This window comes from Plecotus auritus, assembly GCF_963455305.1.
Source record: "Plecotus auritus genome assembly, chromosome: 2".
Classification (NCBI taxonomy): Eukaryota; Metazoa; Chordata; class Mammalia; order Chiroptera; family Vespertilionidae; genus Plecotus; species Plecotus auritus.
Window position 1 is genome coordinate 135353301 of NC_137771.1, and position 23859 is coordinate 135377159.

General features: G+C 36.5%; 1 protein-coding gene and 1 pseudogene across 7 annotated transcripts in view; one reads left to right on the forward strand and one right to left on the reverse strand.

Moving 5' to 3' along the window:
• Positions 1-6022, reverse strand: part of LOC308242614 (mitotic spindle assembly checkpoint protein MAD2A-like) — a 149637-nt pseudogene extending 143615 nt beyond the window's left edge. The window contains exon 1 of the transcript in view: positions 5694-6022. The product of the transcript in view is annotated as a mitotic spindle assembly checkpoint protein MAD2A-like (transcript). The remainder of the gene's footprint in view (positions 1-5693) is intronic.
• Positions 1-23859, forward strand: part of CADM2 (cell adhesion molecule 2) — a 1275304-nt gene that overhangs the window by 331978 nt on the left and 919467 nt on the right. The window lies entirely within an intron of this gene.

Below are 23859 nucleotides of genomic sequence, written 5' to 3' on the forward strand. Positions count from 1 at the left end.
ATCCCTCTGGAACTTCAGCTTCTGTCTGTGGGAACCCAGCCAGCCCTTTTATGCCACCTCATTTTCTACCAATTTCTATGCAGTCTCCACTTCCTGTCCTTGGTTATCAGGGTTCTCTCTAACTAGTCTTCATTTGATTTTTCAGGTTATTTTTTTCTGTATTTTAGCTATATTTACAGTTTGATCCTGGAAGAGTGTTTGTGTAGCTTCCATTTACTCAGCCACCATTTTGTAATTTTGTGTAATTCTTGTGCCCATAGCCACCCATGGTGGCAATTCACAAAAAATGCATACTTCTGATAAGAATATTGACTGAAAATTTTTTTACATTAATAGATAAGACTTTACTGAAACAAGGAAGAGGTGTTAGAAGTATAATCACTAATCAATGACATGTGTGACTCATTGTTGATTTAGATAATTGTTTTTGAATATTGTAAGAACATAGTCTTAATGTTTTTGTGCTGTACACTATGTGATATCAACAGAGACTTAAATATTTAATTTTCATTATAAATCTTAATCAATTTCCTAAGTCTAGAGTTAAGGCAATCAACAAATATAAATGCCGCCCTGTATTGTTATATTTGACAATATCTATTGTTGTAAAAACTATCATAATGGCAGACCGAACTACTAAGGTGTTGTCACTGAATCCCGAGTTGCAAAAAGATACACAGTAACACACCAACATATATTATTTCTACCATCTATATATATAAAAGGCTAATATGCTAAGTGTCCGACCATCCAACCAGTTGCTATGATGAACACTGACCACCAGGGGACAGACGCTGAGCACAGGAGCTGCCGTGACACGCACTGGCCATTTACAGAGAAATGGCACCACCCACAAAGCAACACTCAGCTTCCCCCAAGTGGGACGCAGGCCCTGCCACCAACCTAGAGTGACAGCCCACCAAATCACAGCCAACACTGCCAAGACCCCATGGTGCAAAATGCAGCCCACAGCCCAGCCCAGCCTGGAAATGGTGGCTGTGGGCATTGGGTAATGACATCACATAGCAACCCCTGGCTTCCTCTCCCTAGCAACTAGACCTCCTTACCGTTTCTTCAGGACAGGAACATGACTTGCTTTATAGCCAGGCAGAAACAGTTTACACTTTAACCAAATGTCTGTGAAGTTCCCATGCCTCATCTCCTTTGATCCTCACAGAAGTCCTGGAGTAGGTAGATAAGAGACTTGGTGGAATCTTATATTATTTTCATTAGCTGGAAACTGGAGATTTAGAAAGCTTAGAATCTTGACCCGACTGAAAAGAAGTAAGAAATGGTAGACCTTGAAAATAACTTCAGGTTTTCTCACTGTGTAGAATATAATCAAACACTGCTAAATATTTTACCCTTTGTTCTCCCTGCATGATCTACAATAATAATCTGCTTCATGTTGATATTTATTGCTGTGTTGCTGACAATTACCTGAAAGAGAATTTGGGATGCTTCCCTGGGCTGGAAAAAATTTAGCTAAATCAGAAAGCAGGTCTAATTAAGCAAGTTTATCTATATATAAAACTCTTGCTGGTGTCAATTGTATGTGTGTGTTTTGATCTGTCATTGTCAATCGTGAATTTGCTTGATACTTCTATTATAGAGAAAGAGCAAATAGCGCTATTAAAATATTTCTTCTAATTAATTTCCTTTCAGTGCACATGGATTCTGGCACCAGGCCACTAGTTTAGATATAATAGTCATTAGAAAACCTCAGAGTATAGGTAATAGTAAAATGTAGTAAAATAATTAAGAAATGATGAATTTTCATATGTATTAACTTTTAAAATATAATTGAAATTTTACTCTTAATTAAATTAAATTTTAATAATGCCTATGTTTGACAACAAACTAATGAAATTCCTAAAATTTTATTTAGCCTCTCTGAGCCATAATTTTCTTTATCAGTTTGAATCAGATAAAATGACATACGCAAAACCCTCATAACAACATTCAGAATATGGTAAATACTAATTAGTAGATAATGCTTGGCTCCCAATTTGAGAGATATATTTACCTAGGTTACAACAAGAGAGTCAATAATCCATATTCATTTTAAATATGGCATACTATAATTATAATGATGAAATTTAAGATTGTTGTATTAATTCTAAAAATTAGATAAATATATATTTTTCTATTTATTTTAACTTATCTGAGTTATTTATACCTCTTGAGATATAAATGAACTATCATGTAATAATTTCTTTTATGAATAACATTCATGGTTTTTTCCCCTAATGCTTGAGAAGATACCAAATTATTGTGTATTATGTAGAGTACTTTGAAACTTTAAATGGGAAGAATAATTTTTATTCATAGCTTTCAGTTTTGCCAGACTACTTTCTTTATATCATATAATAAATATATGTTTTGCCAACCTCCATTTTCTACCCTCCAGTATTAAGTCTGAGGAGACTTTATTATTCATTCACATCTTTGAAGGTAGCTGTTTCTACCTTAATAGAGCCAAAAGTGTCAACTTTTCAAACAGTAACTTGTTTTCTATGCCCTAAGGTTTGAAAGAAAATAGTCTCATAATGGAAAATAGTGAGCTGACTTTATGAATGCATAAATGGCTCGATTTTTTATCAGGTTATGCTATGTTACCTGTCTGGAAGTGGTGAGATTGTCTTCTAACAACAGGAAATGGAATTTGTGGGTAAATATGCCATAAATAACAATATTTGCTATTTCCCATTGGGTTTTTGCAGTCTCCAAATATAACTCTTCGAATTAGATGACACTACAGTAAACAGGATTTATTTTAAATTATAAGTACAAGTAAGTGGATTTAAGTAGGATACAAGTAAGAGAAAATTATGTTATAACTATTCCACTTAAAATATTTTGAGCCCAGCTGGTGTTGGTCAGTGGCTGAGCATCCACCTATAAACCAGGAAGTTATGGTTCCATTCCTGATCTGGGCACATGCCTGGGTTATGAGCTCCATCCACAGGAGGGGGCATGCAGTGATTTTTTCTTTCCTCATTGATGTTTCTATCTCTCTCTCCCTCTCCCTTCTCTGAAATAAATAAAAAAAATAATAAAATATTTTGAGCCATTTTCAAATAAATGTATAATTTATAGTTTAGACAATAAATAGGTTCACGCTATGAGAGAAGTTTGACAAGTAAATAGGTTTGTTTTTAATAGTTAGTCCTCATATTGTTAACCATAAAGTACTAGAATTAATTGAAAACAATACTAGTGCAATACTAGTTTAAAGTGATATATTTTCTCAATGATTTATTCAAATAAGCTAAAGGTAAAGAGAAAATTAAGAATCCTTTATTTAAAGGATCTAACTAAGCAAAGGCAAGACTATAAAGTTTCCACTGTCTCTGCATATGTCTTAATAATACTAGACATTTTATTAAGGTAGAAATATAGGAACATATAATGGGTATATCATATTGAACTGTACTTAATGATCTATTTTCATGACATTCCTTTGGGTAATTAGCAATTTTATTCCTTTACTACTGTTGAAGTTCTACATTATTTTTAAAGGGGAAATAGAGGAGATAACCAATGTTGGATCAACAGCTTGACATTGCTAGTCAACTTAGAGCATATAAACAATCATTTAAATATCTAACTAGCAGCTCTTCATCAGTTCTGGACAGCGGTACTCTAATTATGTAAAGGAATCTTTCAGTGTATTAGAGAGTTTCTCTTCATCTGGTAATGTGCATGAGGAGTTAACAGTATACCAATGAAAATAAGTTTAAATAAAAGTCTAAACAGTTACCTTTTCAAAAATGTTTTGAACAAATTACAATTGCTTTTCTTCATTCTAAAATATATTTTTTAAATTAAAAAAGTAAGTATAATTGGCACATAATTGTATATTGATTATATTAGTTTCAAATGAACAATATAGTGAATTTCAATCTAGGGCATAGTTGAATGGTTTGTAATTTTAAGCAAAGGTATATTTCTCCACCTGGTGGCATTCTTATCAATATAGCTCACATAAGAAATGTTAAGAAAAATATGGGAGCTTTTCTTTTGGAAGCATTTGAAATGTGGCCTGGTCTGGTCACAGGATTAAGGATTTGTCTGCACCCCTACATCTCTTTTGTTTGAGCAAACATATAAGGAACATTCTTACTTACTAGTATATTTTTATACTTGCTCTTCTCTCTACCATAAGACTCTTCCTCTGACCTCTCCATGTTTCACTTCCTCTTATCCTATAGGTCATAAATTAAATAAATGTTAACCACTCAGAGAAGCCTTCTTTGTCTACCATATTTAAATGGAGAAATGGAATCCTAGTTGGAGGCCATGAATTCTTACACAACACAATTAATCGGGGGCAGAACCCTAAAATCTGCCTCGGCCTCCTCCCGTTCCCCACAACTTTAGGCAAAGCGTTTATTTTTGTGCTGCACATATGTGAGGACCATATAATGTGGATTAACTTCAGTTAACAATAACTTAGAAGACAGGGAAGGGTTGCATGTTACAGAAAATTTTATGTGGATGATTTGACCATTTATACAATAAATAATGAAAACTGACAATAGTGTAGGCCAGCGGTCAACTGACACCCAACACATGTTAACAAATGGGCTAAAGGACTGATGTATGTATTAGTTTGTACTTGCTTCCGAAACAAAACCAGAGTAAAAACAATTTTTGGAAAGCCAATTTCAGCCCTGGTTTTACCACTTAACAGGAGCAAGATCTTAGCTGGGTCACTTCATTCAAGGATAATTTGAAAATCAATATACAGTCCTATCCTAGACCCCAGCTATTAAGTCTTCAAGGATCGTTCATATTCACTGAAGATGGGAAAATGCAGTTTGAGAAGTAAAATAATACTGACCACCACACACCCAGGTTCCCAGCAATCAGCACAGATCATAATTCAGCGCCTAATGATTTAAGTTAGAAGTTCCTTCCCCTTTATCTCTTATCCCACATACTGGGCCTGGACTACAGAATACAGAGCGCAACCCACCTCTTCCGTGGTGGCAATTGGGTAATACTTAGAAATGCACAGGATCAAATTTAAAGTTGATGAAAAGGCACTTCAATTCATTAAAGAAAATAAAGAATAGAAGCAACATGCTTAGATTACAGTTTAACTTCTCTGGGTCACCTGGTAAATTTTGAATTGGCTCCCATTCGTGGTCAACAGAATACTTTGCATCGGTGTACTAACTACTCAATTTAGGCTAACAGGGCCTTGATGTAGGTAGTACGAACTTTGCTTATTGTGGATAAAGTGCCAATTTTATGTACAAATAATTAAACTTTACAACCTGCATTGAAGCAGCGAGGCTGAAGTCTTGTGGTAGGAACTGAGTGCTTAAACCTGCCCGCCAGACCGCCTGTGTCCCCACGGAGCTGGGCTAAGAGCCAGGTGAGGTCAGGGACGCCCGCGGGCCGGGAGCAGCCAAAGGGGGACAGGAGCTTCCACACTCCTAGGAGCTTGTCTACGCTTCCCTTCTAGTTGAGACCATTAACGAAAGGGGCTCATGCCCGGGGTAGTTAAGTTTTAGAGATGCCATTAACGAACGTTAATGGTGTAGCTAGTTAAGAACACTTAAGGTCGCTATTTTTTTTTCTTTTGAGAAGGAAAAAAAAAAAAAATCAGCAAACTAAGAGCAGACCTTCAGTTCCTTTAGAAGTGAGCGTCCAGGGAGAAAGAGTTCTCTGTCGGGCTTGACCTCACTCCCATCCTCTGATACTCGCGGACCCTCTTCTCAAAGAACTTGCTCTTCCCTTCCAGTGAAATATTCTCCATGAAGTCAAACGGGTTTTCTACTGGGAAAACCGGGCTGAAACCTAGCTCCAGCATGAGTCTGCCAGCCCTGAATTCAAGGTGCCGCTTCCTCAGAGAACAACTCATCCCATTTACACTGCATCGCTCCGCAGGCGGAGAAGGCCAGGCCTGTGGAGGAAGTGCCTCTCCTGGGGCTGCAGGGCTCCGGAAAGGGCCACCTCCTCCGCTGTCCGAGAGGAAGCTCGGCTTTCTTCTCCATCTGCCCGACGTCATGGTATTCCATGGGCAAGGTGGCAAAGCGCGGGGCTTTCTCTCAGCAGCGGTTCATCCGCATGGCAGGCTCAGGGACCTGCGTTTCTGGCTTGGCTGGTCCTGGAAGAGCCCCCCGGCGGTCTTGTTGGCCAGCACGCGGTGCCACTGGGGCTGGAGCCTGTTCTCCTTGTTGGCCAGGCTGAGCCCCTTCAGGGGTGAGAGCTGCAGCTGCTGCGGGTCCAAGAGGGGGTGAGCGGGCAGAGAGCATGGTGGCGCCTGCGGTGGCGGCTTGCAGGATGCACAGGTGAGGCTGAGCTCTGATCAGCGGAAAATAAGTTTCATGGTGGCAGGGAATTTTATTGTCTCCCGGGTCCCTAGAGCAGTGTCTGGCATTTAATAACTGAAAGAAGGTTAATTAAGTAAAGTAATAATATATATGACATAAACAGAGGAGCTCGTTATTGGGCATAGACAAGTACTGATCTTGCATAGACTTTCTTAGCCATGGAAATAACCAATTTGATCTTTTTAGATATAGAGTTTCAGTGGCTTAAAATTCTTTATTTGGAAACAGGCAAATATATATTTATCTCACAGTGTACATGCCCTAACTCTTATTAGTAAACGCACTTCATTCATTCATTTGTACATTTGTTTATTAAAAGGGTTATGGTCAAAGTCCTACAAAGTACACAAGCACTATGTAGGTGCCATAGATACAATGAAGCTTACAACCAGTAAGGGGAAAAGGTTTCAGGTAATCTTACCAAAAACATATTGCAGATGTTACTAGTAAATTTTTTGATATCTATAATAGGATGATCTGGCTTAGTCTGGAATATCAAAGACTCCTAGGAGCTTTGTCTTAAAGTTGTTCCCTAAGGAAGTGATGATTAAACTGATAGTGAGGATGGATTGATGACTAGGTAATAAAGAAGAACAGGTAAAGGTGTGTGGCATTCAGAGAGAAAATATATGCAAAAACGTGTGGCAGGTTGCAGCAACTTGCTATACTGTATTGACTCCCATGAATACCAACTCTTTTATTTAATTTGAAATTTCTTTTAGATTCAATTGATTTCAATAACATATACCTTGTATGGATAATTTGTAATATTTATTACCAAATTGAACAGTGTGAGCCCTTCCATTAAACATAAAAAGTTGAAATACTGAAAGTTTTAGGAAGTTAATAATTTTTGGTAATCAAGAGGGAAAAAGATAGTCCACAAATTAATATTTTAAATAGTTAATTTCTTCAATATTATAAATTCTCATCTGCTTTGATAGATGTTTCTTTGAATAAATACAAGGTAAACATCCCACCTAAACAAAGAATGACAAATATGTAAATAATTTAAAAATTTCAATACACATATACATATATACCCTTATTTGGTACTCACAAAAATATAAGAACTAATTGAATCCATATTATTAATCAAGAGCCAGAAGCCAATTAGCATCACATATTCAGGTTTTCTGACTACAAGCCTTGTAACATGATAATAAATAGAATAAATACAAATGTTCAGGGAAAATTTTAAGACACTAAAAATAACATTAAAATAGAAATGTAATAATAAATAATTTGAATGCTTATCTCTAAAAACTTAATAAAAATGGACAAAGGATCTAAATAGATACTTCTCCAAAGAGGACATACAGATGGCCAAGAGACATATGAAAAAATACTCAAAGTCACTGATCATCAGAGAGATGCAAATTAAAACCACAATGAGTTATCACTTCACACCTGTCAGAATGGCTACCATCAACTAATCAACAAATGACAAGTGCCAGCAAGGATGTGGAGAAAAGGGAACCCTAGTACACTGCTGGTGGGAATGCAGACTGGTGCAGCCATTATAAAAAACAGTATGGAGTGTCCTCAAAAATGTAAATATGGAACTGCCATTTGACCCAGTGATCCCACTTCTAAAAATATCTTCTAAGAAACCCTGAAATACCAAAGAGAAAGAATGTATGTAGTCCTATGTTCATAGTAGCACAATTTACAATAGCTAAGATAAGGAAACAGCTCAAGTGCCCATCAGTAGATGAGTGGATAAAAAAGCTGTGGTACATTTATACTGTGGAATACTATCTTACCTAATAAAAGAGTAATAGGCAAATTAATCATCACTCTGTTACACTCACAAAGCCACGCACAACAACCAATCAGGAGCGAGTATGCAAATTAACCCAACCAAGATGGCTTCGGCCACAGAGAGAGCAGGAGGGAGGCTTGGGTTTCCCCAGCTATGGAGGAAGCCAAGTTTTCTGTACACCCTGGCTGGCCCGGGCCTCCACTCCGGGCTACAAAGTTTCAATTATAGAAGATAAATAAATCCCAACAAAAATGGCAGCAGCCTGGGAGCTGGATAGAGCAGGAGGCTAGGGTTGCCCCCGGCGATAGAGGAAGCTAAGCTTTCCGCACACCCTCACCGGCCCAGGCCTGCACCCCAGGCTACAAAGTTTCAATTATAGAAGATAAATAAATCCCAACAAAAATGGTGACAGCCACAGAGCTGGAGAGAGCAGGAGGCTAGGGTTGCCCCCAGCGATGGAGGAAGCCAAGCTTCTGCAGCCCTGGCTGGCCTTCCCTCTGCTTAAGACTACTAAGTTTCAATTATAGAAGATAAATAAATCCCAACAGAAATGGCTGTGGCCATGAAGTGAGCAGAAGGCTTGACTCCGCTCCAGCCTACAAAGTTTCACTTGTAGAAGATAAATAAATCCCAGATACCAGGGCCTCCACTGGGTCACAGGGGGGCATGGCCGGCCTGCAAACCACCAGAGGCCCCTCACCCAGGCCACCCCACACCCCAAGGGAACCCCCACCCTGATATCCTAAGAAACCCTGAAATACCAAAGAGAAAGAATGTATGTAGCCCTATGGGCACCCTTCAGGGCAAACCAGCTGGCCCCCACCCATGCACCAGGCCTCTATTCTATCTAATAAAAGAATAATATGCAAATTGACTGTCACTCCAACACACAAGATGGCTGCACCATGTGGTCAAAGATCCTGCCCCCATATGGACACAAGATGGCCACCACAAGATGGCTAGCAGAGGAGGGAAGTTGGGAGTGACCAGGCTTGCAGGGAAGGACAGTTGGGGGGACCCAGGCCTGCAGGGGAGAGCAGTTGGGGGGGACCAGGCTTGCAAGGGAGGGCAGTTAGGGGTGACCAGGCCTACAGGGTAGGGCAGTTAGGGGCAAACAGGCTGGCAGGGGAGCAGTTAGATATCAATCAGGTTGGCAGGGGAGTGGTTAGGGGGTGATCAGGCTGGCAGGCAGAAGTGGTTAGGGGCAATCAGGAAGATAGGCAGGCAAGCAGTTGGGAGCCAGCAGTACTGGATTGTGAGAGGGATGTCCGACTTCCCGTTTAGGCCTGATCCTATGTAGCCCTACCAGGATCAGGCCTAAATGGGAAGTCGGACATCCCTCGAGGGGTCCCAGATTGGAGAGGGTGCAGGCTGGGGTGAGGGACCCCCCTCCCCATGCACAAATTTCATGCACTGGGCCTCTAGTGCAGCAATATAAAAGAAGGATCTCTTATCCTTTGAGATAGCATGAAGGGAGCTGGAAAGTATCATGCTAAGTGAAATTAGTCAGACAGAGAAAGACAAGTATCACATGATCTCACTCATATGTGGAATCTAAGTAACAAAATAAACTGATGAACTGAGTGGATCCAGAGACATGGAAACATGGAACAGAGTGGGGAATCTCAGAGGGAAGGTGTGGGAGGATGGGTGAGTGAGAGGTAATCAACAAGGACCTTATATGCATATATGCATGGCCCATGGACACAGACAATGGGGTAGTGGGGGGGTTGGAGGGGCTCAATGGGGGAAAAAAGAGGGCCATATGTAATACTTTCAATAATAAATAATTATTTAAAAATAAGTTCTAATCACAAGACAAAAATTCTGTAAATATGTATGGTGATGAATGTTAACTAGACTTATTGTGGTGATCATTTCACAATATATAAATATACTGAAGCATTATATTGTATACACAAAAATAAATAAAATAAAAAATAAATAAAAACTTACTAAAATATGATCTGATAGAATACTGACTCTACAAAAGTGTCTATAATTATTCACTTACACTGTAATTCATATAAAATAAACATTGTCTTTAGGACTAGCTTTTTACTTTTATTTGCACTAAGATAAAAAACTGGTACTTTAGTTTTCAAAAATAAATATGGAAAAACTATACCAAAATACATGATAGTCAATCTTGGTCTCAAGTGTTGAAAAAAATATCACAAAGTATGTATTAACATAAATCTTGTATTTGAGAGAAAAAGTATACTTAAAAATTATGTGTAAACTCTTCCTTTTCATCACTTGGACATCTTGGTTAATTTTATAAACAGAGGGTCTTTTTAAATAACTAATGGAACATTTCCCTGTGTCTGGTGTACTGAGTCAGATATCTTTCCACAAGTACTCTGGGACTTTCTACTTAGGATCATTATGTTCCATGTGACAAAGAGACAGTAAAAAGACATATGGCCCTAACAACCCCCAATTTTACTTTCTTTATCTTTTGAAGCCAAGTCAATAAAAACCATCTGTTTCAAGTAGTAAATGCATATTTTTAATTTTATTTTTGACACTTTATATTTCTATCTTTTGAGTTTTATCTTTGTTTTTACTTTTTAAAATGTTTTTGTCACATTAAAATGTATTACTTGCCAAGTTTTCTTTCTCATCATGTTGTGATCAATAATACCATTTACAAGCAAAATAATGGTTTTTCATAAGAGTCACATAGCTTTTTTTTTGGTTGGAATGGTAAGCACAACCGTTATTTATAAATTATATATTTTTCAAGTATCTTAGAACTTAGATTGATATATTGTGCCTAATGTATTGTAAAATTTACTTGCATTTTATAATTACCTCAAAATTTCACTACTACATCAGTGACTAAATTTATTTGCTTGAAATGAAATATTTTAAAAGATATTCAGTCCCATTGACATATTCAGCAATGAGATTCACCATTAAATACTGAATACAATGGCTATTTTAAGGTAATTTCTAAATTATTTAGCGTTATATTGTGAATCAATGAAAATCTTGAATTTATTTAAATTTTCTAAGATATGGTTTATCACCATATTCACCCGAGAAGAGAATTAAACTCTGTTTGTGTATATATACAAGTTTTTGTATATATACATGTGTGTGTTCACATGCACGTGTGTATGTGATACATCCTAGATATTTTGTATGTGGGATGCAGATAAAGAATTAAAATTTTGTACACAGTCACAGCTACATTGTCTAAAATTTTCTGTTATAAAGCTAGTCTTATTTTACTTAAGCGTCTTTTTAAGCTTCATGGCTATTCTGTGTGTGATCATGCTATCTTGCCCTATGTCCCATTTAGTCATTGGCATCAACATTTCAAATCTATGAAGCTGGTCATTGTGTGGTGAGAAAAGTGAGTGATTTCTGATATTCCACCAACCTTCCTGTAAACCCAGCAAATAGAAAAAACTCATATAGTGGGTCTCCACTGATTGACAGGGTATATAAACACATTGTCAGTCAGAACAAGTTAATCTTCTGGTAGCAACTCATCCCACACATATGTATGGATATGTTTAAAGCAGAAGAAAGTGAAAGTCTTTTCAATGAGTCTGCACATGAAAAAGATAGTTGCTATGTCTGACCTATAGATTCATATTTGTTAGTTTGTTTAAAATTTTTCATTTTAAACTGGGGAAGGGTGGTTGCTGTTATTCTTTCTTTTTTTTTTTCTTCTATACAATCACTCTGATTGGCATATCATAAGGAAGCTTTTCAGAACCTCATAGTGCCAGGTGAAAAGTCAATGTGATCTAGAGAGTTGGCCTTGAGAAAAATAGCTTACTGAATGGTAAATAGTTCAGAATGACTTTACTCTCTGATTTGAATATTTCTCTATGCTATAGCAAACTACATTTGTTCTTGTTTTGTTTGTTATAATCTCATGTTTGCTTTTATCATCTTAAAATATTTATTTTAAGAAATCAATGAGCTTTACTATTCTATTAAATCCCATAATAAATTCTATAAAATAATTCATTATCAAAATGCCTTATATTTGTGGATACAAAAGCATGATTCAAAGATTTGTTGGAAGTAGGAAACGTCAACATAGAAAGTACTATAATATTACTTAACTGTAACTTTTGAATCAGAAAAAATTTCCAAAATCTTCCAGTCTTTTCTTTTATTTCATAGAAACAGAACTAGAGGTACAGAAGGTAGAAGTGTGTCATGCCAGATCATGTTGCTTTGTAAAGGTAGAGACAGAATAATAACCATCTCTCCTGATGCTACCTCTACCTTGTCAGGCCAGTTGTCAAAATTTGAGTAGTGCCACATTGACTTAGTCATTCCCAGACTTTAGAGCATCATATATCTTTTAAATTAAAAATAAATAAAGCCAGGAATATGACATAGTGTTTTCAGAGTTTTATTTCACCAAAGACAAAATCCAAAACTAAAATAAAACAATCATAAAAAAATAAAAACAAAGAAAGCCATCAGCTATTGATCATTCTATACCAGAAGAGGCTTCATTACTGGAAAAGTACATGAAAAGGAAATACCTAATAGGAATTATAAGAACATCAATTTAATTAATTTTGTTCTATATGCCTTATCATTAATCCTTATTTTTTTGTCTTAGCTCTAGAACAAAGAAAGTCCCAACATGACCAGCATCAGTTAATTCAGCATTTGATTGAAGACTGCTGCTCTTAGTATTCTGTCCTCATAACCACCCATTGAGAAAGGCTGAGCAGGTGTCCACATTTTACAGATGAAAGAGAAAAAATGTTTCCTGTGAATGATTCATCGTCATAGGACTATAAAATGACAGAGCTGGGCAAACAATGACATAATGTTAAGACAAAATCTAATGGGTTTCCCCCTATACCAAGCATCCTCACAAAAGAGAAAATAGCTTACTCACTTCAATATTTTTTCAGTAAAACCTTAACATGATAAAGTAAGAAGTCATGAAATAATAATGCTAGTAAAGAGCATATACAACTTGAGCTACATTTTTCTTGATGTCAAAAAGTATGTTATTGCATACAATTTTAAATCACATTCACTTCTTGTTGCTGAAAAAGGAAAATATTTAAAATCAAGTTATTGTTAAGAAAAAAAGGCAGTTGTTCAAGGAGTTCTATTCAAACAACTATCTATAAAAATGCTTCTCTTTTTAGATGAGTGAAAAGAATAAATATATAATTTAAATGTATTTAAGATTCATAATTATGTAGTGATACAAATGGTGTTTTTCTCTTCAGAACCTCTGCACTAGAATGAAACAATTGAAAAACAGTACCAATTGTCATACAGTTTACTCTCCACATTTATATTTGCAATTACTGAGTTACATTAACAGTTGTGAAGAGTTTCCTTCTCATTAAACTAACATTTCTCATGTGCTTATTCATCCACTCAGTCAAGAAATACTTATCAATTTCCCTACCATTTTTAAAAAAATATGTTTTTATTGATTTCAGAGAGTAAAGGAGAGGGAGAGAGAGACAGAAACATCAATGATGAGAGAGAATCATTGATAGGCTGTCTCTGCATGCCCCCATACTGGGGATTGAGCCCACAACTCTGGAATGTGCCCCAACCAGGAAATTGAACCATGACCTCCAGGTTCATAGGTCAACGCTCAACCACTGAGCAATCCAGATGGGCTCCCCTACCTTTTATGCACTGGAGATATAGTAGTGGACATCCAGACAAAAATGCCTACCTTAATGAAAGTTTTAGAGACTAAACAAAAGAAATAAGTGGAATCTATTTCATGGAGCACAGTAAGTAGTATAAAGAATAGCAACAAAAACAAAATCAGTAAAGAGGTCAAAGAAAGTGCTGAAGAGATGAGGATGGGGCTAAGATTAGAATTTAGAAAAGGCCTCATTGATGTGATTTTTGAATGAACTCCTGAAGTAAGTGGGAATATGAGTCATAAGTGGATACTTGGAGAAAAAGGTTGCAGTCAGATGGAATGGAAATGGCAAAAATCTCATGGCAATATTATTTTTAGCACATTTTCAGAAATGACAAGTAGGCCAGTGAACAAGAGAGAGATTAGTAAGATATAGCTAGGTAGAAGTTAATGATGGTCTAATGTGATAAATTTCCATAGGCATTGAACATTTATTTTGAATGAGATGGGAAGGCATTGAAGAATTTTGAATAGAAGGTCCAACTTATATTTTAGCAAAATCACTCTGGCAGCTGCGTTGAGAATACTAGTAAACTAAAAAGAAGAGTTATAACAATTAAAAGGCTACTATAATAATATTACAGAAAGATGATAGGAGCTTGCATCAACTTTTTTGCAGTGGAAATGGTGAATAAAAAGTGATTGGAATCTGGACATATTTTGCAAATATTGCCAATGGGATTTGCTGATTGATTGAATAAAGGATATGAGAAAAATATGACAGCTAGGATGACCCTAAGACTTGGATCTGAGCACCTGAATATATGACATAGCCATATATTTAGATAGAGGAAACTGTGAGTGGAGTTATTGGAGGGGTTCAGAATTTTGACTTTAGACATATTAAGTTGGAGATAGCTATATACATTTAAATAAAAATGTTGAATAAACCTTTAGATGTGTGGCCTTAGAGAAGAGGCCCATATGGGAGATAAAATTGATGAGTTATTATCATATAAAGGGTAATTAAAGCCTAATTTGATACTGGATAATTTCACCAAAGGAGGAATGTACGTAAGAGGTTATGTCCACAAAGTCTGTGCTCTATTTATAGGAGAGAAATGTTTATAGGAGAGAAAGATAAAGCAGAAACATCAAAGAAGAGAATAAGAAGGAGCCACTGGTAAAACAACAAAAAGAAAAAAACCTGAAAGGTGAGATGTCATAGAAGCCAACTATAAAAAGTCTTTTATGATAGAGAAAGATATCAGCTGGGTCAAATGCTGTTGATAGGTCACATAAATTGAACACTGACAACTGAAAATAGTATTTATCAATGTGATGACCGCAGGTAAGAGGGGGAAAAAAAACAATTTCAGTGATATTTTCAGTTAATGAGAAAATGAAAGGAGAGGAATTAAAGATAGCACACACAAGAGTTTTTCTGATAATGTAACAGAAATCTACTAATATTTGGAGAGTGAAGTGAATTTAATAAAAGTAGATAGGAGAACACTATGTCTAAAGGTGTTGGGATAATATAATATAGGAAAATTGTTGATGTAGGAAAGAGGACCAGACTGATGAAGTGATAATGTCCTACAGTGCCTGGGAGGGTTAGGGTTGCTGCAGTGATGTCCTAGAACAGATTAGAAGGGATAGATCCTAGGACACAAATGTCAGAAAGCACAGGTCTGGAGTGTGGAGCACAAACCACTCACTAAGAAGAAATATGTCTAACTACATGAACAAGGTTTCACTATGATGGGAAATGAGATGGTGGCTTATATATGTTCCCGTATGATTCTTTTTATAGTCCTAAGGCTTTGGAAACAATGCTATCAAGTAGAAGTTAGGATGGGGACAAAAAGTAGGAGTTTTGAAGTAAGATGAAAAGTTAAAAATAGCTCACTTATTAAGATGCACATATTCAGATATGTGCTTTACTATAGCTACATTTGTGGATGGAGGCCTGCGATGGATTTAGTTGGATTTAACTACAGGTGGGATTTGATTGAAATAAATATGACAACCTTGAGAAAGGGGCAAGGGAATTGAAGGTATATGCAAGGTTGTGATTAAAATGGTGGCAGAAGTGAATAATGAGGAAATTAAGAATATGTGAGGGTGGAAATCAATGGAAAGGTGATAGGTTCAACTGGATGTAGTTCCATATGCAGTTAAATTGGCTGGTTCAGGTCAGATTACTAGACAAATTGAGACAGAGAGAAGTGTTATTAAAGAGTGAGATGCTGAAGAGTTTGCTGAGATAGGTAGATATGGCTCTAGCATTGGAGTGAGTGGGAAGAAAGGGACTAGATCAGAGAAGAAGTGGCCCAGGAACTAAGAATCTTCAGGAAGATTTATACAACCAAGGGACTTTCAGAAAGAGTTAGAGGGAGTAACAGTGTGCCAGGTGTTAATTTTTCTTCAAAAATGAAGATAAAAAAATATAACAGATAAGTGGGTACTGTGGGTGGTATAGTCTGAAGAAATGGGATTTAAAACTTGAAAATTTTAGGGAATAGTGAGGACAATAGTTTAGAGGTAGCAAAGTGGGACACATCCCTCCAATTCACCATGTTTCAAGCTCAGTGATTTTTGGAAGAAGAAATTGTCATTAGACAACTTCAGGGAAAGCATTCTCAGGTAAGAGCCAGGATTCAGTAAAGAAAGGAAATCAAGGATCTCTAAACATATTCTTTGATTGACTATTAAAAACAAGAAGTCAAGATTGTCTTCATACTAGCTTTTACCTCACTTGAAATACATTAGATAGGTATATATAATATTTTACTAACTTTTTTTTCCATTTAATCTCAACTGTAAGAATAATTGTCTCTATTTTAAGGTAAGAAAACAATCTGATTGAAATGAAGTTATTTATCCAGATCACACAATTGATAAATGGCAGAATTAGGACACAGGCTCAGCTCATGTATGATTTTTTTCAACAGACATCCTTTTTTATAATTTTATTTTTTTCAATTATAGTTTATATTCAATATTTTTTTTTGCTTTAGTTTCAAAAGCAAAGTACAGCATAGTAGTTAGACAATCACATACTTTACAAAGTGATCCCCTTGTATTTCAAGTACTCACCTGGCAACATACATAGTTATTACAATATTATTTACTATTTCCCTATGCTGTACTTTACATGCCCATGACTATTTTTTGACTACCATTTTGCAGTACTTAATCCCTTCACCTTTCTCACCCATCCCCCCAAAACCCTCCCATCCACTGATCTCCAACTTGTTCTTTGTATCTACGAGTTTGTTTTTGTTTTGTTTTGTTTATTAGATCCCACATATAAGTGAAATCATATGGTATTTATCTTTCTCTGTTAGACTTATTTCACTCAGCATTACACCCTCTAGATCCATCTATGCTATTACAATAATACTGCAATGAACATAGGAATACATATATTCTTTCAAATTAGTATTGTTGTGTTTTTTTTTTTTTTTCAGTTATATACCTATAAGTAGAATTCCTGGATCATTTTAAATTTATTGAAGAACCTCCATACTGTTTTCTATGATGGCTTCATTAATCTGCATTCTCATCTATATAATAAAAGCCTAAGTGACTATTACAGCGGAAGGACCAGAATGACCAGTCGCTATGATACATACTGACCACCTGGGGGCAGATGCTCAATGCAGGAGCTGCCCCCTGGTGGTCAGTGAGCTCCCACAGGGGGAGCACCACTCAGCCAGAAGCCCGGCTCATGGCTGGAGAGCACAGCGGTGGTTGTGGGAGCCTCTCCTGCCTCCACGGCTGTGCTAAGGGGAGGTGAGCAGAGCAGTAAGGAGCAGTGAGCAGGCGGGTGGTAAGGAGCGAAGGGTCCTGGACTGTGAGAGGGATGTCCACCTGCTGGCTTAGGCCCGCTTTTTTGGACATCCCCCGAGGGGTCCCAGACTGCGAGAGGGTGCAGGCCAGGCTGAGGGACTTCCCCCTGCCCCCCAGTGCACAAATTTTAGGCACCAGGCCTCTAGTATCCCTAATATTTTCCTCCATGGGATTTAGTTTTCTTACACGAGTAAGAAACAAAGTAATCCAAGACCATCAACTTAATGCCAGTATTATAGGATAGGACATATTTGTTCCTCTTCTTATGCATTAATTCATTAACATTCATTTCTTCTCACATATCCATTCATCCATTCTCAAAAATAATTTAATAATGACTTACTGCAGTAGCCATTGGGGAATGTAATGAACCAATGTCTAACCTTCATGGAGATTCATGAAATATCTGACAAAGGAATTAAATGTACTTAATTACATTTTTATGAAAAAGCCTACATTGGTAAAAGTTTTAAAGGTCCTAGAAGGTTCAATAAGACTTATTGAGTAAGCAACACGGAAGAGGAACACCAAACATGCATTGGAGTTTGGGCTATAAATACAGAGGACTCCGGACAGAATGTGTGAATACTTTGAGATGGGAAAGATCTTGGGGTCAAGAAGAAAGCCAAAGAAGCCTACCTATAAAACCTGATCAGTAAGGGTGAGCAGGCAGGAGATTTGACTGAAAAGGAAGTGAGAGGACTCTTTAAGGCCAATTCAAACATTATATTCTTTGTCAAAATATTCTAGCATTGGTTTTGAAATAGAAGAGTACCTCAAGCATTCTCTATTAAGCATCTGCCTTACTGTATTACTTGTGAAAAAATTCAACATGCTATCCAGTGATAATATTATATACTTTTCTTCTATATTTTGCACACTTAAGAATTGTATTGAGTACTTTATATGCTCCTAAGACAATTTCTAAAATACTTTTACATAACACATAAATTTAGGAGTTGTCAACAATTTAGTAGTAAATGTATATGTTTATGATTAATTTTAGTTTTGTTTTTAAATAAGTGCCCTTGTTTTTCACATCATATATATATATATATGAAAAAAAAATATATATATATACTAGAGGCCCATTGCATGAATTTGTGCATGGGAGGGGCTCCTCATGGTGGCCTTCAGGGATCAGGCCCCAGCTCGTGCCCCCAGCCTCCCAGCCCCGCAGCTCCACCTGGCACCCCGCCATGTCCTGGCACCGCCACCTCACATGCTTCACCATCCTGCCTGTGGGGCGATCAAATGGGGCCAGGCCCCCGGCCCAGCTTCCTCAGCGCCTGGGAGCCGGGTGTGTCCCCATGCCCAGCCACCACCGCTTGTTGTTATCTGTGGGGCAATCAGTGGGGTGATTGGGCCCCTGCTTGCACCCACCTTGACCTAGCATTGCCCACTCACCTGCTCCACCATCCCATGCAGCCACGCTCTCATCAGGGACCACCAGCGACGGCAGCGCCTCCACTGCCATATGCTGCTGACAACGAGTCACTGACGCCCACCATGTTCCACGCCGTGGTCAGTGCATGTCACAGTGAGTGGTTGAACTCCAGGTAGAACTCCCTATCAAACAATTTGCATATTAGGCTTTTATTATATAGGATATATATATATATATATATATATATATGCACACACACATATATATATATATATAAATTTGCACATCTTTTTGGATTGCACTTCTTTTTTATGAAAATATAAATTCCATATATACACATAAACCTTGCATGGGTTTGAACATCTTAACTAAGCATTTTCCTATTGATCTGGCTTCTGCTTTCAAATTGTTACTATTACACATTTTGTCAAAGTTCTTTTTTAATACATGTATTTGCTAAGTGATTTCTTAGAGACTGAAGCAATGATCATGCTTTCAGTTTTCTTTATTGAAGCCAAAGATACATTAAACATTATATGCTATATAATAAAAGGCTAATATGCAAATTGACCGAATGGCAGAACGACCAGTCACTATGATGTGCACTGACCACCAGAGGGTAGATGCTCAACGTAGGAGCTGCCCCCTGGTGGTCAGTACGCTCCCACAGGGGGAGCCCCGCACAGCCAGAAGCCGGGCTCATGGCTGATGAGAAGCAGGCCTAAACCATCAGCTGGACATCCCCTGAGGTCTCCCAGACTACAACAGGGCACAGGCGGGGCTGAGTGACCCCCCCCCCCCACTCCAACACCGAGTGCATGAATTTCATGCACTGGGTCTCTAGTATTAATATAAAACTGACCCAGATTTCATAGTTTAAAGCTATTTTTCTTTTTGAATTTTAGATGTGTAACCCATTTATAATTTTTAGACAAATATCACTTATTAAAGAATCTTAAGGTTATTGTTATTATGTGACCTATAGTATTATATAAAGATGGGGACTATTATTGGTATTTCTAAATAATTTAAAATTTATTTGTCAAGCAGTTACCCATGTACTTACATTTCTGCCAGTTAATCAAAGTAGATGACCATTTTTAAGGAAAAAAATTCAAGTTGCTTGTTATGTAATCATATCTCAACCAAACAGTGTTAATGTTATACAATTTACTCTTAAGATATAGCATTATTCATCTCAGTATCTCTTAAGAAGCTAAAAATAAACCAACAAAAAAATCAAATACACATAAGCATGCATGAGTGTGCATGGATGCACACACACATAATTTCTTGGACTTTGATGTTCAAGCTTGAATTTTTTCTTTTGACTACATTCTAAACATCCATTTTTCATATGACTTTGGACAATCCTTAATATTAGTACCTGCCTTAATCCTTGCTGCTAAAGCTATGTACATAGATGTAATTGAAAATGAAAATTGGACCATTTAAAATATTTTTGTATTAACCACATACTCTTGGTTTAATAGCTTCTATTATATCCCTGCCAATTAGTCATCCAATTGCTGTTTCAGAATTTTCAATCTCTCAAGACATATCTTTGATTCCTCTCATTTTTGTTTAGCAGAAACTTGAATTCTTTTACCTTCTCCTTTACTTCTAGTTTTCCCATAATAGTTTGCTAGTATAATAGTTTGTTTATAGTTCTCATCCACTATGAAATGCAGTTTAAAATGACAATACTATAAAACTAATTGTGTAAAATGCTATATGAGTAAATGCTAAGAGGTTATGTAGTGTTCTAATTCAAGATGATTTATGGAAAGAAATCTTGTACAAATATCAATAGGAATGGATGGAGTATATTTTAAGAAGAAAAAAATTCATGCAGAGAAGAATGTAGGTGGACAGCTATGCTTAGATCCAGGTGAACAGTCTAATCTGACTCAGATGTTGAGAATGTGTAGGGAATGATGGGGGATTAAACAGCAAAAGCAAGTTAAGAAAATATTCTGGAGGACTATAAATATCTGACTAAAATGTTTGAATTTTGTTTAGTCCAAGATATAAATTCTGTGAAAAATTTAATAGGGTATTTATATATTCAAGTTAATCTTTATGAATATTAGCAATGAACCAGTAGAAAAAAGTAGTATGAAAAAGGAAAAATACTAGTAAAACAATGTTATTAGTCAGTGATAAAATAATATTTGTATTGGGATGGTGACTACATAAATGAATAGGCTTACATGCATGCGTGCAAGTCCTTTGGTTGATCTCTTCACGCTTACCCCACTGTCCCCTACCTTTCCTCTGAGGTTTGACTGTCTGATCGATGCTTCTCTGTCTCTGGATCTGTTTTTGTTCATTAGTTTATGTTGTTCATTATATTCCATAAATGAGTGAGATCATGTGATGTTTATCTTTCTCTGACTGGCTTATTTCGCTTAGCATAATGGTCTCCAGGTCCATCCATGCTATTGCAAATGGTAAGAATTCCTTCTTTTTTACTGCAGCGTAGTATTCCATTGTGTAGATGTACCACAGTTTTTTAATCCACTCATCTGCTGATGGGCACTTAGGCTGTTTCCAAATCTTAGCTATGGTAAATTGTGCAACCAAAGGACTTGTATACATGCATATAAGCCTAACCCATGGACACAGACAACAGGGGGGTGAGGGCATGAGTGGGGGGATGGGGGGCAATGGGGGGATAAGGACACATATAATACCTTAATCAATAAAGAAATTAAAAAAATAAAGTAGAAACTGAAAGAGAAATTAAAAAATAAGAACAGGAAATGATAATTATATTTTTAAATAAAACCTAAGTGCCAAACATTGAGTAACCCTTTACCTGCACTACCTCAAACTATCTAATGATAGAGGAACTTTAAGTATCCCCATTATATATGAGAAAATTTAATCTTTGGACATTGAAATATCAAGTTCAAAACTATATAAGTATACAAGAGTACTATACAATGGATAGCAAAGCAGGGCTAATTCCACTGTCTAAATGGGCACTCCTGTGGCTCATCCTTTAGTTCCCTTATTTTATATTTTTAAGTTCTTTAGAAAGTTAGAAAGTTTATTTATTGAGTAGGTCCACCTACCATTTCCATAATAATCTGCCTGATCCACATTTCTAGCCACAGTTTCTCACTTAACTATATATCTTGTTTGGATCAACATTCTCCTGTGAATTTCTTCTGGAATTTTGCTTCACTCTGAAAATTTAAGTAAACAAAAATGCTCTCACCAAACATTGCATACTATGTTTTGTCAGATGAAAATTATTTACTTTTTTGTATTTCTTTTACTGCACTAGATAAAATCAGCTAGTCTACTGTGCCATCAGTGGATTGTCTTTGCCTTTCTGGTGAGCCCTGTTCATTCTGGGGCTAGAGTCAACTACTTTAGTTTCTACATTTACAGATTTTTGCCATTTAAATTCTATCTTAAATGATCCTTTGTAAAATATAGAATTGGAGGAATTAGATGAGTTTATAGATTACTTTCAGTGCCCTTCCTGTTCCTTCATGGATAACTCTGTAGCTAAACTTGCTCTTTTTGTGTGGAATTCTGTCATTTTTCCACTCTCAAACTAAAATATTGATAGCCATGTATGACTCTTTTTTTCTGCTCATATTTAGGTAGTAGTCCGGGTGATTTTCCATCACCCCCTAGTCTTTTTTTCTTTCTATTTCCATGAAAACCACCTCTTTTTCTTAGGCTCCACAAATATCTTTTTGCTTCACTAATTCTAATCTCTTTTCTATGTCCTATGTTATACATTTGTCCTAAAACTTTACTTAACACAATTAATATATTAAGTTAAAAATAATAGCTACATAATGTCTAAAGATAAATTATAATGCCTAGACTGATGTGATTGAACACTGGTATGAAGATTTGGTCCTTGGTCAAGGGCATGTGCCTGGGTTGCAGGTTCAATTCACTGCCCACCCAGTTCAGGGCACATGCAGGAGGCAACAAATTGATGTGTCTCTCTCATATCTTTGTCTCTCTCTCTCTATCTCTCCTCTTCCCGTTCTTCCATTCTCTATAAAAATCAATTAAAAAATATCCTTGGGTGAGGATTAACAACAACAACAACAGAGATAAATTATATTACCTTTAGATTGATATTTTCAAGTGTCACCTAAATTTTTTTCGCCCCAATAAATGTAATCTGAACATTTCCTTTAAATATTCTTCATCCTCACTTCCGTTGCTTTAACTGATCATTATGTATATTGTATATTGTTTCTCTCTCTACCCATGTAAAGTCTACCTCCATTTCAAAGTATAATTCAGGTCACTTTCCAATCCCTTGTATGTGTCACCTTTGAGAATGTTAAGCATAATAGATCTGCCTCATTGATTTAGCATGTAGTGTTTCATAACTTGTATTGATGTTTTTAATTTTATACCATTTCCTTTCTTCTAAAATATATCATGATCTTCTGAGGTAACTTATATTGTTTTATTTTTCTTTATCTTTCCCATGCCTAACAGTGTGCCTTATGGACATATAAAGTCATTTTAGTTTATACAATGCCTCATGACGTCTTCTAAAGCATGTATATTTTCGGGGATCTGTGGATGTTATGTTGTTGATGTTATTAGTGTGTGTGTGTGTGTGTGTGTGTGTGTGTGTGCGCACGCGCGTACATATTAGGAAAAAGTATCAATGTTTTAAGCCTCATTGCAAATAGATAGATTATGTATTATATAATGTATTATATATTGGAAATATTTCCAGCTTAATGGGGGCAGGTTTATAAGCCCAGTTATGGAATAATATCATATGACAATACTGATCTGTGGTCTTGACTTTTCTATCATTAAGAAATATTGTTCTGCATATTTGCAGAGGATATCAAATTTATAGATGGAAATTCATATAGGTTTTAAATATATAATT